The sequence below is a fragment of the Paramormyrops kingsleyae genome, chromosome 1 (genome assembly GCF_048594095.1).
Source record: "Paramormyrops kingsleyae isolate MSU_618 chromosome 1, PKINGS_0.4, whole genome shotgun sequence".
Classification (NCBI taxonomy): Eukaryota; Metazoa; Chordata; class Actinopteri; order Osteoglossiformes; family Mormyridae; genus Paramormyrops; species Paramormyrops kingsleyae.
Window position 1 is genome coordinate 21,379,566 of NC_132797.1, and position 16,236 is coordinate 21,395,801.

Below are 16,236 nucleotides of genomic sequence, written 5' to 3' on the forward strand. Positions count from 1 at the left end.
GAAGAGAAGAAAACAAACAAACTTCTTTTTCCGTCTCTGGCTCCCCCAGCCTGCAAAAGGGTTTTGAATTAGCTGTGTGTCAGTGATCACGCAGGTCAGGGTCGTTCGTCTCCTTTAACAGGTCATCGGGTCATTTTGCTCGCAAAGTGAAAAATGCACTGCACATTTTTTTTCTTTATTATTTTTTACTGCTCGACCCTTTGCCTCTCCGTCAGTTCCAGCAGTTTGTGCGACTTTCCGTGCAGCTTCACCGACGCAGGCCGGCTGCCGGCTGCTGCATTGCCTGCATTTTTATTTTTTATTTTTTTTTCTTCCTGGAGTGCACCATTTCCCATCTCCTTTATTTCCTCTGGAACTTCCCTCCCTAAAGGTGAAGAAGCTGCAAGTCTGCATCTCCCCAGCACCTACCCCCCCCCCCACCACCCCGCACCCCCTCACTCACACACACACGCAGGCACACACACACACGCTCGCGCGAGCGGCTCCTCGCTCACCCCCGCCGTCATCTGGAGGAGAGCTGATTCAGCGAATCGAACATGCAGCACGGGCACGATGGCTGCTGCAGCTGGAACACGCTGTAGGTCACCGCTACTCCCTCTGAAGCGGCAAGGAGGAGACGAGGGGAGCCGCGCGTGGATGGTAGCGGGAACAGGTAATGCACGCTCCCCCTCAGTACGAAGGACGGGCGGCATGATCGGGTCGGTAACTGCATGCCTCGCTTGTGTGATGTAGAGTGAAACTCTCACTCCTTGCACTGCAGCATCCAATGCAAACTTAAACAGCGGAATCTTTCCGTTTTTTTTTTTTTTTTTTTTGAGTGTGTGGCGCTTCCCCCCGCGAGGACGGAAGGGGAATGGGAGCAGGTGGAAACAGGACGGGAAAGTTCCGGCGGTCCGCCGGGGATTCGCTGTGCCTCTCTCTCTCTCGCTCTCTGTCTCGCTCTCTCGTTGTCTTTCTGCTGCATAACCCTGGCTGACTGAGCATGTTGTTGCTGCAGCACTGCACGCCACACCACACTGCCTCCCCCCAGCCCCCTCCGCTACCCCCTGCCGGCACCACGGTGACGGGCCGGTTAACTTCCACACGCAGCGTGGCCAGGCTTGGACCCATTCCACGTCCTGCTGTGGTGCGATACCCAGTTTTCCGATGTGGACGCTCGCCTCGTCGTGCCTGATCTTCCTCATACCTCACGTGCGTTCAGAATGTTTGCCTGCCTGCGCCCCCCCCCCTGCCTCCCCTCCCCTCCCCTCCCCGTTGGCCGGAAGTTTCGGGGATCGACCGGACGCAGCTTCTTGAGACAGAATTTCAGTCCGGAGGTGGGTGGTGATGATGGTGATGCTTGAGATGCCAGAGATTACCAAAAAATGGAAACCGCTTTAGAAAAAAAGGGAGGGAAAACAAGAGGCAAGCTACTGACCATAGAGATCGCAAGAAGCACGATTGCAGATTGCTGGAAGCACGGGTGCTGCAATGCCGTCTCAGCGCGCTGCCGCTCCAGGTTACCGCTGTAGAGATCAGCTGCACCGTGGCTTTTTCAGTAGGAACTGCAGGAATTCTCCCCCTCACTGCTCCTTCCCCCCCCCCCCCCCACCTCCCTGCTCCCAGCGACCTATTGTATAATTCCCTCAACAGGATATCGTACTCCCAACTAAACCAAGACAGGTCCCTGTGTTTTTTCCATTTTGAAACCCTTCGTCACCATGGGCACCTCTGTAATCTCACTCTCTCACCTTTAGTGCTCATATAGTATGAGCAGATTTTATCTTATCGCTGATTTTCTGATGTTGAGTATCATGCCCACCGTTATCTTCCCACCCGGGCTGATCCAGGGCCTCTCTGGGCATCGTACTACACTAGGGTCCCAGAGTTGACTTGTTGAATGTGATGAGTGGAGCTAAATACTCATTAGACTTGTCAAATGGGCACTGATCGACCGCACCCGAAAGATGCCCGTTGGATAAGGCACGCTGCGGAGGGAAAAGGTGTAAAAAGGCTAAAAAAGCAGGAAACAATTCGGAGCTAAATTCCAGAAGTGCTGAACAAAACATTAGCCGGCGCATGTGACCCTCTGGCCTGCATGTTAGCCTAAAGCCTAAATCAGCTCACAATGGCTTCCTGTTCCACTTGGATCGCTCGCTTTTTCAAACATCAGCACCCACTGTGACACGCTGCAGGGAGGAGGCTGCAAAACCCTTGAACGGTGTGCCGAGAGACAGGCGCAGAGAGGAGGAGGAGAGAGACCGAGGAGGAAGGAGGTGAGCGCGTCCCGAGAGCGGCATACGGCCGTCTGTGTGGCACAGGCGACAGAATCAAGTTTGGAGGCAAGGGGGAACCCTAAAGTGAGAGCGAGGTCAAGGAGACAATGGCGGAAAGGGAAGAGATTTTGCCCTATTTTTACTAGCCAGTAACCTTTACTGAAGAGTACAAGGACAAGCGAATCATCCTGCTTTATATCCCAGCTTGTTCTCCTGCCCCGCACCCATTCAGTTCTCTGCTCCTTGAAGTCCGGGCCGGGATCTCCGGCAGCATCAGCGGCGGCAGCATGGTATGGACTGTGTCACGTTTAAAATATTCTAGCCGGGCTAGTTGCTTTGGTCAGGAGAGTGGCTTGGGAGCTAAAAGGCGCTGCTTTTATCGTTCGACTCGCAAAGGTGCTGTAGTATGCATCGAGCCACCTGCTTCGCTTTTAATAGTGAGAGAGAAAAGGCAGCAATGCTGGCCTTGCAGCTAACTCTGCAGCAAAGCTCCTCATTCATTTTTATCGCTCTCCTAATGCCGCTCACCGGACCACAGCAACGTGTGCGTGAGCTGTACACCTTGTCTTCCTGGAGCACATACTTCTTTATGTACCCATATGGACATATGATAGCTATGGAATGTAAAGAAGTATGTATTTCTGGTCAGGCATCAAGCATCACGAAGTAGAGGTCAGGATACCGTTGACTGATTAACACGTCGTTGTCGCTGTCATTCTGTTGACTTTCCAGTTCTGTGTGGATTGTGTGTTTTAAGAGGCCGTTTGCTCGTGGACCGGAGACGGTGTTTGAAACGGCTCGGAGTTTCTTGCGACTAATTTAACTGCGTGGTCGGTGTAGCTTAGGGCTGGATGGCATGGGGTCCCTCCGGGAGCCGTTTGGGACGGCTCAGGCTGACTGTGAAGTGTTATGGGACATGCGACAGTAAATGGGCCCACTCATATCTGGGGTGTGGAAAAAGTTTGCGAGGCCCCCAAATCCCAGCAACAACCCAGACCGTTACCGATAAGACCATGACGACACTGACAACAGTGGTGCAGTTGCAGTACTACTTTGTCAAGGCATGACTTTATCAATTACACTGGAGTACAGCTCTGGACAGGCACCATTCACCATTGATGGATTCTGCTGCATTACCGTCTACACCTGAATCCGAGCCAGCTGCAAATTAGCGGTTAATTTTGCAGAAATATAATCATGCCAAAGGTGTTTTTTGCCGATTAATGCTATAATCCTTTTCAAGGGATCAACCACTTTGAGTAAAAAACAAAGAGCCGACCCAGGAAGCCTGGGGGAGGTCTTGAGAATAGACCCAGAGGGGTGTCATTTTGACACGTAGGGCTGGATTGAATTTCTGCTTGTTGCTGAGACACGGGTTTGAGGGTGGGCATTTGCTGCTGCTATTTAAAGATCTGGCATCTCCACCGGTCTAGATCATATGGCTTGTCAGTTAAAATCCACTTCCCCTCACCCTCCCTCTCTCCCGTCCTCTGTTTCTTTCTCTCAAACCCCCCTTCCACCCCCACTCCTCCCCCGAATCCCCCCCCCCATTGTTCATATTTGCTATGCTTGCCAAATGCTTTTCTGGACTGGAAGGCGGTCAGATTAGGGCATGGAAACCTGACAATGCGGAGCTTTCTGGATGCGGCCTAGTCGTCAGCTGGCGACTTCAAAACATAAAAGACAGGCCGGTGATGAATGGACATCAGTCCCGCTCTCCTTCACCTCTCCTTTATGTCCTGCTTTCGTTCTCTCTCTTTTTCCTCCCCCGCCCTTGTTCTCAATTCCAGTCGCTTGTCTCTTCATTTTCCACCATCAGTTTACATTTTGCACAGAATGCAGCAATTAGCTTAGCGAGAACGTAAAGGCAAAATACCCCCAAAACGGACGTGGTGTGACCTTGCGGGAGGCGCCCTGCGTCCGTGTGTCACAGCCAGGGTGACGCCATGGTTTCCCAGCTCGTTATCTGATCCACTCCCACGACGGGCCCCTGGCTTTGATGATGCCGAGTGTCGTGTTGGCCTTGCTGCATTTCGCCGTCGAGCTGTGGTGTCGTCTGCCTGATATACACCAGCATATGCCGCGTTAAAAGTATTGGAAGTAAAACCTGATGAGGCTATACTCCACCCAGTCCTATGCGAGTCAAAACGTGAATGAAGCCAAAATGACCTAATAAATCAAATTCGCACATAAAATAATGATGAAAATTACAATAATTATTATTATTACTATTGATAGCACTCGTTTTTGTTGTTGTTCTTTAATTGAACTTCCACCTTGGACTATGCAAGTCAAAATGTTCTTAATATGCGAAATCAGCCCATAAAACAGTTAATAATAATAATAATAATAATAATATTGCTCATTATTCTTGCTGTTAATGAGCTTCTGTAATCATACCAATTTTACACCTATCGGTACAGCATTCTGCACCGTATTGCATTAATTGTAACACCGTAGCTCGAGTCAGCAGCATTGCAGCAACGCATGCGCTCACACCCTGCGTACAGCAGGCAATGCGCAGAAACGCTGAGACTGCTGACCGGAACGTATGAGCTGGCCGCCTCTTTGCCCACGTATCGTTTACCTCTCCGCCATACGTGCTAGCATTTCACTCCCAGGAATGCACGTCACGTTATTGCCCTGTTTACCCTGTCATTCATTTTACATGCTTTACAGAAAATGCAGTTTACGTTAAACTTACGGAAAACAAATCAGGGACTTTGTATAAAGAAAAAAAAAAACATCCAAATATCCAAATGTCATATTTTTATTTTACTTTCGTAAACGTCATTTTAGTTTTTTGGTGCTAATTAACGCCATCATGATGTGTCTTTGAATGCTGCTCACATGAATGTTCTTCCTATTTTGATCTTAGTGCCACAGCACATTTATAGAAAAGTGTTTGGGTGAATGGTAGGATGGTAATTTTATTGGGGGGGGGGGGGCACTCAGGTCTGACAGCTTTGATTCTGCTTGTCTCAGGTCGCAGGGATCCCCCGAACAAACACACGCAGGTTTCTGCCGATACAGCAGAACGGCACGGTGGCGCCGTGGCTTTTAATATGACACAGCTTTTATTAAGGGGAACCGCGAGACTATTAAGCGAAGGCTAATGGTGTGGACAGGCTGGCCGTGTAGCATAGCAGCAGCGAGACTGATGGGATAAACACCTTGGCCAGGTCACAGAGGTCACCCGCTAGCCATGGGGGGGGGGGGCGGGGGGGGGGGGTCCACACCGCTCCAAAATGTCAGCAGCCTCAGCTGTCCTGTGCAGGGTCCACTTTCTGCCGTCTCAAAACAAGATCCTGATGTGATCACATGATGCCCCCCCCCTTCCCAACGCTCATATCTTGCCCTGATATAGCCACTGCACCAAAGATGAGGACCGTCCAATCATGGGGCAGCTGTAGGTTTAGAAGTGGACCGAGTACAGATGGAGGGTAAAAATAGCTCTGGGGCTGGCGGGGGCAAGCGAGTAGGGGGGTCCGATTCTCTACTCTCATATCCCCCTTTTCGTCAGTTTGCTCCAAAAGGAATGCACCTGCTGTGCGCCCCCTCCCACGCCCCCCTAAATCCTGCCCTTCTCCATGCAGGGCGTAATACCAGCACATAATCAGAGCGCTATTAGCCGGTCACCTGTTCGGCTGCGCCTCCCAAAGTAACCAAGCTCGCACTCGTACCTAACTTAGAGCTGCTAGGGGATCTTTATTGCTTAACAGTGACACTCATACAGCAAATGTGGAGTATTTATAAAGCAGATCAGGCTCTGCAAGGCAGCCCCCACTTGAACATAGCTGTATTATTGCCGCACGTTGTCCGCTGCAGATCGCTACAGAGGGCCCCGTGATGCTGTGTTTCGTCACATTAGAATCGCAAATAAGTGGCAGGCAAGCCCTCCTCGGCCACCCTGCGTCCCGGCGACCCAGCGGAAGCAGAACCCCTATCAGACTCCATACATCACCTACTGGTAATTGCTACACGACTCCCAGACATTTGACTCCAGTGTGCACGGATGATTATTGTTATCCATTTCTACTGGAACATTTTATGTATTCTTGTGAGGGTGCTGACAAAGGAAGTGTAGAAAAAAATTGATAATGCTATGGCTACCCTTCTCACCAGGCCAGGGAGACAATGAGGGAGAGGAGACAGGTTCAGCGGGAGGCAGTCAATTGTTATTTTGCCCTTTACAGTGTGTATTATGCACGGCACATCACGTTAGAACACGCTTTTTTTGTTACGTGGAGATGAAACAACAGTCATTGCTGTCTGGGCTTCCGTCGGGTGAATATCAATGTGAGCCTTCCGAAGGCTGTCGTGTGCTCTGTGACTGACGTGATTTTTTGTCCTCACGGCACCGAGGGTGCGATTCCGATGCCGCCCAATGTTTTGCTAAAGCTGGTAAAATGGAACCAAATCACCTCTTCAATGGATTTGGTCCCCTTCAACCAGCTGTAGCTATGCATTGATGACTACAGGACCGATGGGATCAAGAACGGCAGAGCAATCGGTTTTCCCACGATGCATTGGGTGACTTGTAAATAAAATGTTGTTTTTTTTCCACTGTATCATCAGCCCAGTTGAGCTCTACCATTCTTATGTCAGTTTCTTACAGGTGACTTAAACACTGATTTGGTTATCAGGGTGGAAACCTATATATTTTGCTAAAGAGATAAGGTGTAAGCAAGAGTTTTTTTCTGATAAATAAAGAAGTAAAATTGGAACGCTTCTTGTATGTATTGCCTATATGCTGAATATCTGACATTAATAATAATAATAATAATAATAATAAAAACACAATAATAATAATAATAATACAGTAATGATTGTTTATACAGTGCTTTTCAAAACTGAAACAGGTTAACAATACTTTCGATATACATATATTATAATATTTATGTATATATATATATATATATATATATAAATATATTATATGCGGTTTTTCGTTTTGACTATTGATAAATGAAAGGCCGAATGAAAAGGCAGAATCGAAGGGCACGTATGCCCCCGCAGTCATGTGATCATGAGATGAAACCATCCATGTTAATATAAACAGGCCTGGGGCTCTTCGGCAGGGTAAACAAATGGGGGGATCTTTGAGGAAGCGCAGAGATTCACCCCCTGGGAGCTGAGCTGCTTGTCCTGACACGAGCCGCTTCTCCCGTAACCCCCCCCCCCCCCCCCCACACACACACACACACACACACACACACCCCCCACCCTTTTCAAACAATGCGAAGGGGGAGCAGATGGAAGCCAGATGTGCAAGAGTCACCCACCCCATAACTGCTGCCACCCGACAACATCCTCACGCTCGAACCAGGCTCCGAACGCCGACCTGCTGCGTACCCAAGAAAGGCTCAGTCATCCTTCTATGCGCACACGTGGGACGGCGGCATCTCCACTCAAACATTTTATTTTTACAGCAGTTGCTTTTACCTAAAAAAAAGCAGGGCGGGGGCAGTTCCTGGAACAATAAGGGTCTTGCTCACGGGGCCCAATGGTGGCAACCTTCTGATGATAGGCACCGGGTCCTAAGCCACTGAATCATGTGCTGATCCGTCGATCAGTAGCAGACAAGAACAGGCACCAGCATATATAAAAACATAAACATGCACAGGGAGGTCCTTCCAGGCACAGCAGTGAGAACATAATTGAGTGTGACTGATAGACCCTGTACCAGCTTTGGTTAGTCTTTAGAAAAATTTATTTGATTTGTCTCTCCGGTTAGTTACATGTGTTTTCCTGTCTGTGCAGTATGTTCACATAGGGCTTTAAGGAGAGGACCCGTTGATGCAGTGGCGTGTCGATATGTGTGCACGGCTACAGTTATAGTGGCCCCTCATTGGCTGGCTAGCTCTCGCAAAGGGCTCCTTGATTGGTGTTCACAACCAGAGGAACAGGAAGTGTCCTGCGGGGAGAAGTGGCTCTGTGATGTACAGACGGGAGAATTAAAAAACAAAGGGAGAGATAAGGGCTGCGTCTGCTGACAGCCAAAGCAGGGCCTACTTAAAACGCCTTTTTGGGTGACAGATGTTTAAGTGCACAGTCTATAAGGCTGTATATGGTCAAATGGAGATCCCCTGGCCTCTGGAAGGAGAGCTTGATTGCAAACACACCCCACAAGCCAAGTACATTACTTTATGAGGGGAAGTATTCTTCTCAATGGCGTATTCAGGGGTGGGGCCACAGGGGCACTGGGTCAAGCTGAAAGCTGATTGGCTCTCGAAGTGTCCCCTATCAAGTCTCTCACTGATTCAAAACACAGCTAATGACTGGCCCATTGGTATGAATCACAGCCCCTCTTATGCCCCCGACCTTAAAGAATCCTAGAATTATGCCTGGTTCCTCCCATTGCATGAGTGCTTTGCATGCCACAGTCTCATAGACTCTAGCAGCTGACCCCCGCCAACACCCCCCTCCTTAGCCAGAGCGAGAAATGTAAGTAAACAAAACTGCCCAAAATTATGACAAAAAAAGAACAGCTCAGTAAAACGCGAAAGTGACTGCTGACTTACTGCTTAAACGGACCTCCAGGCACAATCCATCTGTCCTCAACTGTCACATGCGTGCAAGTGCCCCTCTCCTGCCACACACATTCACACTGTCTACCTTTACCTAAAAAGATTCTGTCCATTTTTAAGATTGGGGGGGGGGAGGGGATGACTAATTGCCCCATGTAATTTATAGCGCACCAAAGAATTTAATCTGTTACATAAATTACAGGTAATAAATTAAAGTTTCCTCTGATCCTTGTATATGCTGAAAAGCTCACATACGCCCATCCATCTTCCAGGCGTCTATTCTGCTCCGGGTCGGGGAGTGGGATGGAGGTAGCCTGTCCCAGCTATCACAGTGGTGGAGGACGTCCCAGACAGGATGCCAGTCCATGTCAGTGCACAAGCACACAATCAAATCATATGGGTAATTTAGCGATGCAAATTAGCCTAAATATGTGTCCTTTAACAGCAGGAGATAACAATGACACTAACGTCACACTCCCAGAGCAGGAGCAATCTAGCCTTGGAGGTATAAGGCAAAGGTGCTACCCTTGGAGATACCACAACCACTGCTATATCATAAGTGTAATTTTAGGCTCATTCTACCGATGTTGCTATGCTGACGTTAACAGCCATCTTAAATAGATGCTCCCCAGGTTACGATGATACGCGTTACGATATTTCGGCTTTACGGCAGGCAAATGTTTTTCACTTTCAATATATTACACAATAAATTACATGAGATATTCAAAACTTTATTATAAAGTAGGTTTTGTGTTAATGATTTTGCCTAACTGTAGGTTAATGTATGTGTTCCAAGCATGATTAGGGTAGGCTAGGCCAGGCTGTGATGTTGGTTAGGTTAGCTGTACTACCATAAAATGCATTTTTGTCTTCTGATATTTTCGCCTTTCGATAGGTTTATCAGGACGTAACCCCATCGTAACCTGGGGAGAGGCTCTAGTTATGATCCAATTAATGGTAGCATGTTACAGGAACAGTTCTGAAATAAGCCTGGAACGTTTATGCATACATACTGTACTGTGCAAAAGTCATAGCCACCCAAAGAAAATTTTAAAGCTATTTATCCGGGTACTAAGTGTAATTTTACCAGGAAAGGGCATAACTTAAAATTTTAATATATGCTAATGGACAAGAACACAATGAAAAATAACCACGATTTCTTCTGTTCTCCAGAAAGTTACTGATATCTTGCTGGATAATTTGATGAACACCGCTTCAGTTCCCAAACTTCTCCTCAGGGGCAACCCAGCCATTTCATGCATTTGTTAAATTTCACTACCAGCTCACATAATTAATTAACCTAATTAGTTAAATAACTTGCAATATCGATTAGCCAAAAATGGTGCAGTAGTGCTCGACTTATCAAATACATGGACGTTGCAGCAAATACTGGGGTGACTTACACATAATTTTCTTTGGCAGCCTAAGACTTTTGTACAAAACTCTACATTCTTTCACACAGGATTTCTAGATAGAAGCCAGTTAAGATAAATAACACAAACAGAAAGGGAAAAATTATGTGCAACTGGACACTGTACTCCCCCCCCCCCCCCCCCCCCCGCAAAACAAAAAAAAAACTATGATGCTGTGTAAGGGTGGAACAGTTCTTAATATAAAAATTAGAACCAGGGCTGATGCTCACTCAAGGTCATAAAGTCAATTTCAGTTGGATTAAAGGCATAAAACACAGCAGACATATCACTGAGATCAGCTTCCTCGAGGGATGGATTGATGAAGGAATGCGGGGGACCTGGGCTAAACCTGTATGAACGCTGAGCACACACACAGCTGGAGACTCAAACAAACAACCATCAGCAAACATATCACTGAGATCAGCTTCCTCGGGGGATGGATTGATGAAGGAGCCCAGAGGAACGGTGCGAAACCTGTATGAGTGCTGAGCGCACACACAGCTGGGGACTCGAACAAACAACCATCAGCAGACATATCACTGAGACCAGCTTCCTCAGGGGATGGATTGATGAAGGAGCCCAGAGGAACGGTGCGAAACCTGTATGAGTGCTGAGCGCACACACAGCTGGGAACTCAAACAAACAACCATCAGCAGACATATCACTGAAATCAGCTTTCTCAGGGAATGGATTGATGAAGGAGCCCAGAGGAACTGTGTGAAAACTGCATGAGTGCTGAACACACCCACAACTTGGGACTCGAACACTCAATCATTGAGGCAAAGGGCGAAGACACCAGAGTGTCATCATGTCAGAGTCAGAAATAAGCTTCTTCTTCAGATGTGCTGTAATTTTGGTTATTTTCTGTGGTTTGTGCAGTCTTCAATTAGTCTTACATTTAAATATATCAGGAAATTTAATAAAATATAGAAAACAGGCACAAAATGTTCTGAGGATGGCAAAGCAATTCTGTGCAGTGCAGAAAATATCATTAAGACAGGAAGAACGTACAACAAGAAATATTTCGGCTGAAAGGATAGTCTGACACAGCTTTGAATCCTCTTATTCATCATAATTTTATGCCTCGTGAAATAAAAATCAAACGTTAAAAATATAATAAAATATTTTATTGCACTTCATTCAATTTTACTTATTAAATATTAATCCATTAGTATTAAAATTATAGCTTAAAAGACCTATCTAGGATTCTCATTACTGTAAATGACATATACAAGATTAAAAAACCACAAGAAAGACTGTTGAACGAAACGGCAATGAAAAGTTTATTTTGTCATAATTATGTGTTTCTATTAAATCCACTTCAATTCCATTTATTTCATATAGCTTTTCTCTCCACTGCAGCTTCGACTAATCTCAACAAATCAAAATTAAATCAAATACTGATGTATAATATTTAATATGATATATTTAATACAGCACATTCCTACAAGCAAGTACTTTTCAGTACTTTGTTTTTTTAAAGAGTACAATACTGAACAGGAAAAATACACTTAAAAATATTTTCACGAAAGGCGTTTCTACAGGGCTTGATGCAGTGGAAGATACTGGAAAATTAGGAACTGCCAGCATGAAATGTAACAGTGCACTTTAATCTGCAGGAAACAATCCATGATGAGCAACACATTTTCCATCAGGCTAAGCAGGCTCAGTGAGAAGCAGCAGTTTAGCTTGTAAACCAGGGTTGTGTTCAGGGGCGGGGCCACAGGATCATTGGCACCAGCTGAAGGCCGATTGGCTACTAAAGTGCCACCTCCCCTGTCACTCACTGAATCAAAACATATAATTGGCTAATGACACGGTTGTCCTCCCTTAAAAATGTAAATTACGACCTATCTTATGCCCCACACATTAAAAATCCTAGAGTCACCCCTGTGGCAAACCCATTTAAGAAGTATAATAGGCCGAGGATGCCCCAAGACAGGGCAAGGGCGGGTGATGAACTTATCCATTCACTCCTGCACCTTATTACAGCAACTATAAAACTGACTTCCATTTTTCCCTTCGTCCCAGAACACATACTAAACCTTGATGCCCTTTCAGATATTGCCCTTTCACCCATTTTATTTTCCTCTGTGTTTCTGCCAAGTATTTTGCTGTCATTCTTCGCCATTTTGTTAAAGTCTACTCCCCTCCTGGAGCAAAACAAATCCTCCAGGTTCAGTATCACGTGATTTTGTTCAGCACCCGACTCAGTGTGTATCAGGACACAATTTAATTTCTGAACGAATAACATCACAACTGAGGGCAGTCCTGCTGTACTAATGTCTGAAACGGTGCTTCCCTGTTGACCATTACGTTATGGTGAAATGCCCAATTTAGCCAGCGTGGAACAGATAAAGGTGCGTCTAGATGCTGGTGTGAGATATAATACCATAAACACAGATGTTTCTCAAATGGATTTCAGTAGATTCAAGATTTGCATGAATATTTGCAGTGAGCGTTTTTATTTTGTGTGCTTAAGTGGCAAGAAATATATGACAGCACCCCCCCCCCCCCAATACTGCCCTTGAAAATAATATGCAGTCGCCGCTGGTGAAAGTACGAGGAAGAGTAACAATAACCAAGAAAAACTGAAATAGAGCAATTAAGCAATAAGCCATAATGTGTTTCTACCTCAAAGCACCCTCGATGGCCTGGTGATGACCTAACCCTCAGTACATGCATGTTCCCTTATGCTCTGTGTGTTCAGAGATGTACAGTGGGTAAGCCCAATGGCAATTCCATTTTCACTTATGTGGATCAGCAGGTTAGGACACTTCTCAGGTCAGCAAATCTAGGGGTCAGCAGAAGGATTACACCATCCGGCCTCTGAGCAAGGTCTTTAACCCCCAATTGCTCCAATTCTAACCTCCCTTTGGATAAAAATGTTTGCTAAATAAATTGTTTAAAAATAAACACAAAGATCCAGGGTACACAAAGTTTGCTTAAGGAACACGATTATCCGCCTAGCTGCTGCTGACTTTTCCACATCCTTACCAGCTGTATCTGCTGTCAAGTCAGGCCCGTAATCCTGCTCCCACAGTTCTTGTTGGGACTAAGTGTTCTAACATTGAACGAGATGGGCAACAACTAACAAGCTCCCCTTCTGTGATATATGACTCTAACAAGTCATCGTATACCAAAAGCTCAAGTACACCCAAACACACACACACACACACACACAGAACCTGCCATTGCATGCTTCTGCCTTCTAAGTTCAAGTCAATATCACACAAGTTAAACACCAAGAAGTCTGTACATAGCCCTCAGGATAAGAATACTCTCTTCCTAAAAGTAGTAACAATACAGAACAGACAGGGAACATTAGCAACATACATTACCCTGAGTACCTTGTAACTTGGTTCTACATGACAGCGCCATCCTCTGGTCCCCTGAGCGATTGTTCATGTTCTCTTGAGTTACGTCTGAGCTGTTAGGACAGGGGTGGGCAATCTTATCCGCAAAGGGCCAGTGTGTATACAGGTTTTAGGGATAACCTTTAGGTCAGCTGTTAAAATCCAGAAGTAAGAACTCTTCATCCAATCAGTCTTCAAATTAGTAATCTAATTAGGGAATTGCAGTGAAGACCTGCATACACACCGGCCCTTTACGGATAAGATTGCCCACCCCTGTCTTAGGAGGTTAGGAAGCCCCTGCGTTTGTTGCCCGTGCATGAAAAAGCCTCCATTTGCTGATGTGATGTGTCCCCAGGGGTTAGGGCTTAGGTGAGCCAGTAAACCGGTGAATGCGAGCAGTTTTACGGGAGCCGCTAATGAACACTCACAGTTACATGCCAGTTACGTGGCCAAGAAGTGCCCGACTTTGGAGGATGGGGAGTATAAACTTAACACGCTGTGCTCAGTATCTGCAGTGACGGCATTACTTAAGCCTAAGCCTGAACGACACTCTGCTGCCTGAGGCTCTGCTCACTGCCGGACTCCTGCCCACCAATTTCCACACACTCCTCCTCTCTACACTGCTGTGAAGGTGTGTGTACAACCAGCACAAGGTTTTTCCATGCCCTTAATGGCCTGCGATGGCGCTGTTGTTCCTATGTCACCTTTTCCTACATTGTGTGCGGCTCTGCAGGTTGGGACTCCGTGCCCGTGATCAGAAGGTGACAATCCTATGGCCAGCAGAGTGAATTGAGTCCAGACCCTGTTGACCAATGTGGTACCCTACACAAACACCACCATCAGTGCCCTCCATGCACCCATGCCCCTCATAGGGGTGGGGACTGGCAGTGATTCTGCCCCAGAGGGGCATGGCTTTTCTAAGTTGGCACCTCCTCAGAAGTGCCAACTTTCTAAGTTGGCACCCTTGGTTGACCCTTGACCCCAACTACTGTAAGGGTGCTGGATGCTGGCTGACCCAAATTTTGCACTCTCCTGTACATATGCATGCGTGTGCCTCATGGAGAGCAAGACATGCGAAAGCTGCCCCAATTCCCACCGGGAATGAATAAAGTATCTCTCTTCTTTATTCCCTCAAAGATGAGCTTGTCTACATCGTAAAGGATCCTTTCATCCACCTCAGCTCTTTCTGACTCCTCTTTGTTGGTGTAATAAATGACAGGCCCCAGTTGTCAGTCGCTCTTCATTGTGACCCAAAACTCTGATCTCTGGAAAAGGAGGAAATCGTCTTCTGTGCCTGGCACATTAACCTGAACAATTATGAGCGCTGCTGGGGTCACTGGAACCACACAGTTAAAAAACTCATCGGGCACCATGGCTTCTGATTTAAATGATGGCTTCACAGTTTAAGAGAACGTATCTGCTGTTTCGTTATCAGCCCCAGGGACGCATTCTACAATGAAATGAAATTCACATAACAGGACAGCACACTGTGGCAGCTTCTACTTGCTATCTTTGAGGTTATGTTCAGTGGTCAGCCTGAGAGTCTTACATCTTCACTGCCCATAACCCTGTCAAATGCTCCCTCCATGTCTTGTGTTATTTTCACGCTGTCTTGCTACAAGAAGAAGAATGCGAGAAGCTTTTTCCTCCCTCAGGGCATCCATCCCCTCATCATCAAGCATCTATCTGGAGAACATATGTGTCCTTGAAGTGTAGGTAATGGAGTGTCTGCTCTGGTGAGGGCCTTCTTCACTACGCAGAAACCTCCCTCTACTTCTTCTGTCCACTTCTAACATGCCTCTTTCCAAAAACAGTCGACTCGGGGATTCTCTGCGAAGGTGTACATTTGTTATGAATGGGCCGTGCCAGTTTCTAGACCCAGAAACGACCGTATTTCATATTCTTTGGTGCTGGATCGGTTTTAATCGCTTTTCTGGGCCTCATTCAGTCCATAAAATTTAATCTCTCCTTGGGAAAACAAATATTTGTCAACTCGACTAGTGAGACTGCCTTGCTTTACCCTTCAGGACTAGGCATTGATGGAACAGGAGTTCTATGAAGAAGTCAATGATGTTGGAGCATATCAGTCATAAAACGATGAATGGATGAAGTACCCTTGAAGCTAATTATTACCACGATAAAACTATTTGGTTCCTTCAGTGTCACAAATGATGTATTCTTGTCCCTGACTTGCTGCACCACTGTGAAGGGTTAATAGGAACTGCATCCTGCCAGAGCAGGTCTAAGGTTTTTCTGGAAATTCAGGGGATCCGTAACAAGATGCGTGTGCTTGTATTGTAAAAATGCTGGTAAAAGCTGTCAATATTAAATCAAGTTGACTTATTTTCAGTGTAAAAAAAAATCTGCCTGGGGGAAAAATGCCAGGGATCTTGTGCTGGGGGCCGATGTTGTGATATGGGTGCTGTTAGCAGCACTAGCAAACTAGTGGAAATTGTGTAACAGGAAGAGTGGGAGCAGAGTCAGAGAGCAGGGGGAGGACAGTTCACTGACAATGGGAGAGGAGGGTGTCTGTAAGCAGAGCTAACGAGGCTTTGAGTGACTCAGGTTATAGGCGTTTGGCTAAACAAGCAGCGTCATTTTGGAAGATTCAACGCAGCATGGAATCTCTGGGTCCCAGGCAGGCAGGGGCTGAAGGGCCAGAATTGTGTTCGTTAGGCTAAAA

The 16,236-nt window shown here is 46.5% G+C and overlaps 1 long non-coding RNA gene across 2 annotated transcripts in view; it reads left to right on the plus strand.

The window, feature by feature from the left end:
- The first annotated feature begins 515 nt into the window (after positions 1-515).
- LOC111841581 (uncharacterized) overlaps positions 516-16,236 on the plus strand; it is a 41,160-nt gene continuing 25,439 nt past the window's right edge. Inside the window, exons 1-2 of one of the 2 annotated variants that reach the window (XR_011990509.1) lie at positions 516-652; positions 2,175-2,545. This is a non-coding gene — a long non-coding RNA (uncharacterized lncRNA). The remainder of the gene's footprint in view (positions 653-2,174; positions 2,546-16,236) is intronic. The other variant, XR_011990515.1, reaches the window with a different exon arrangement.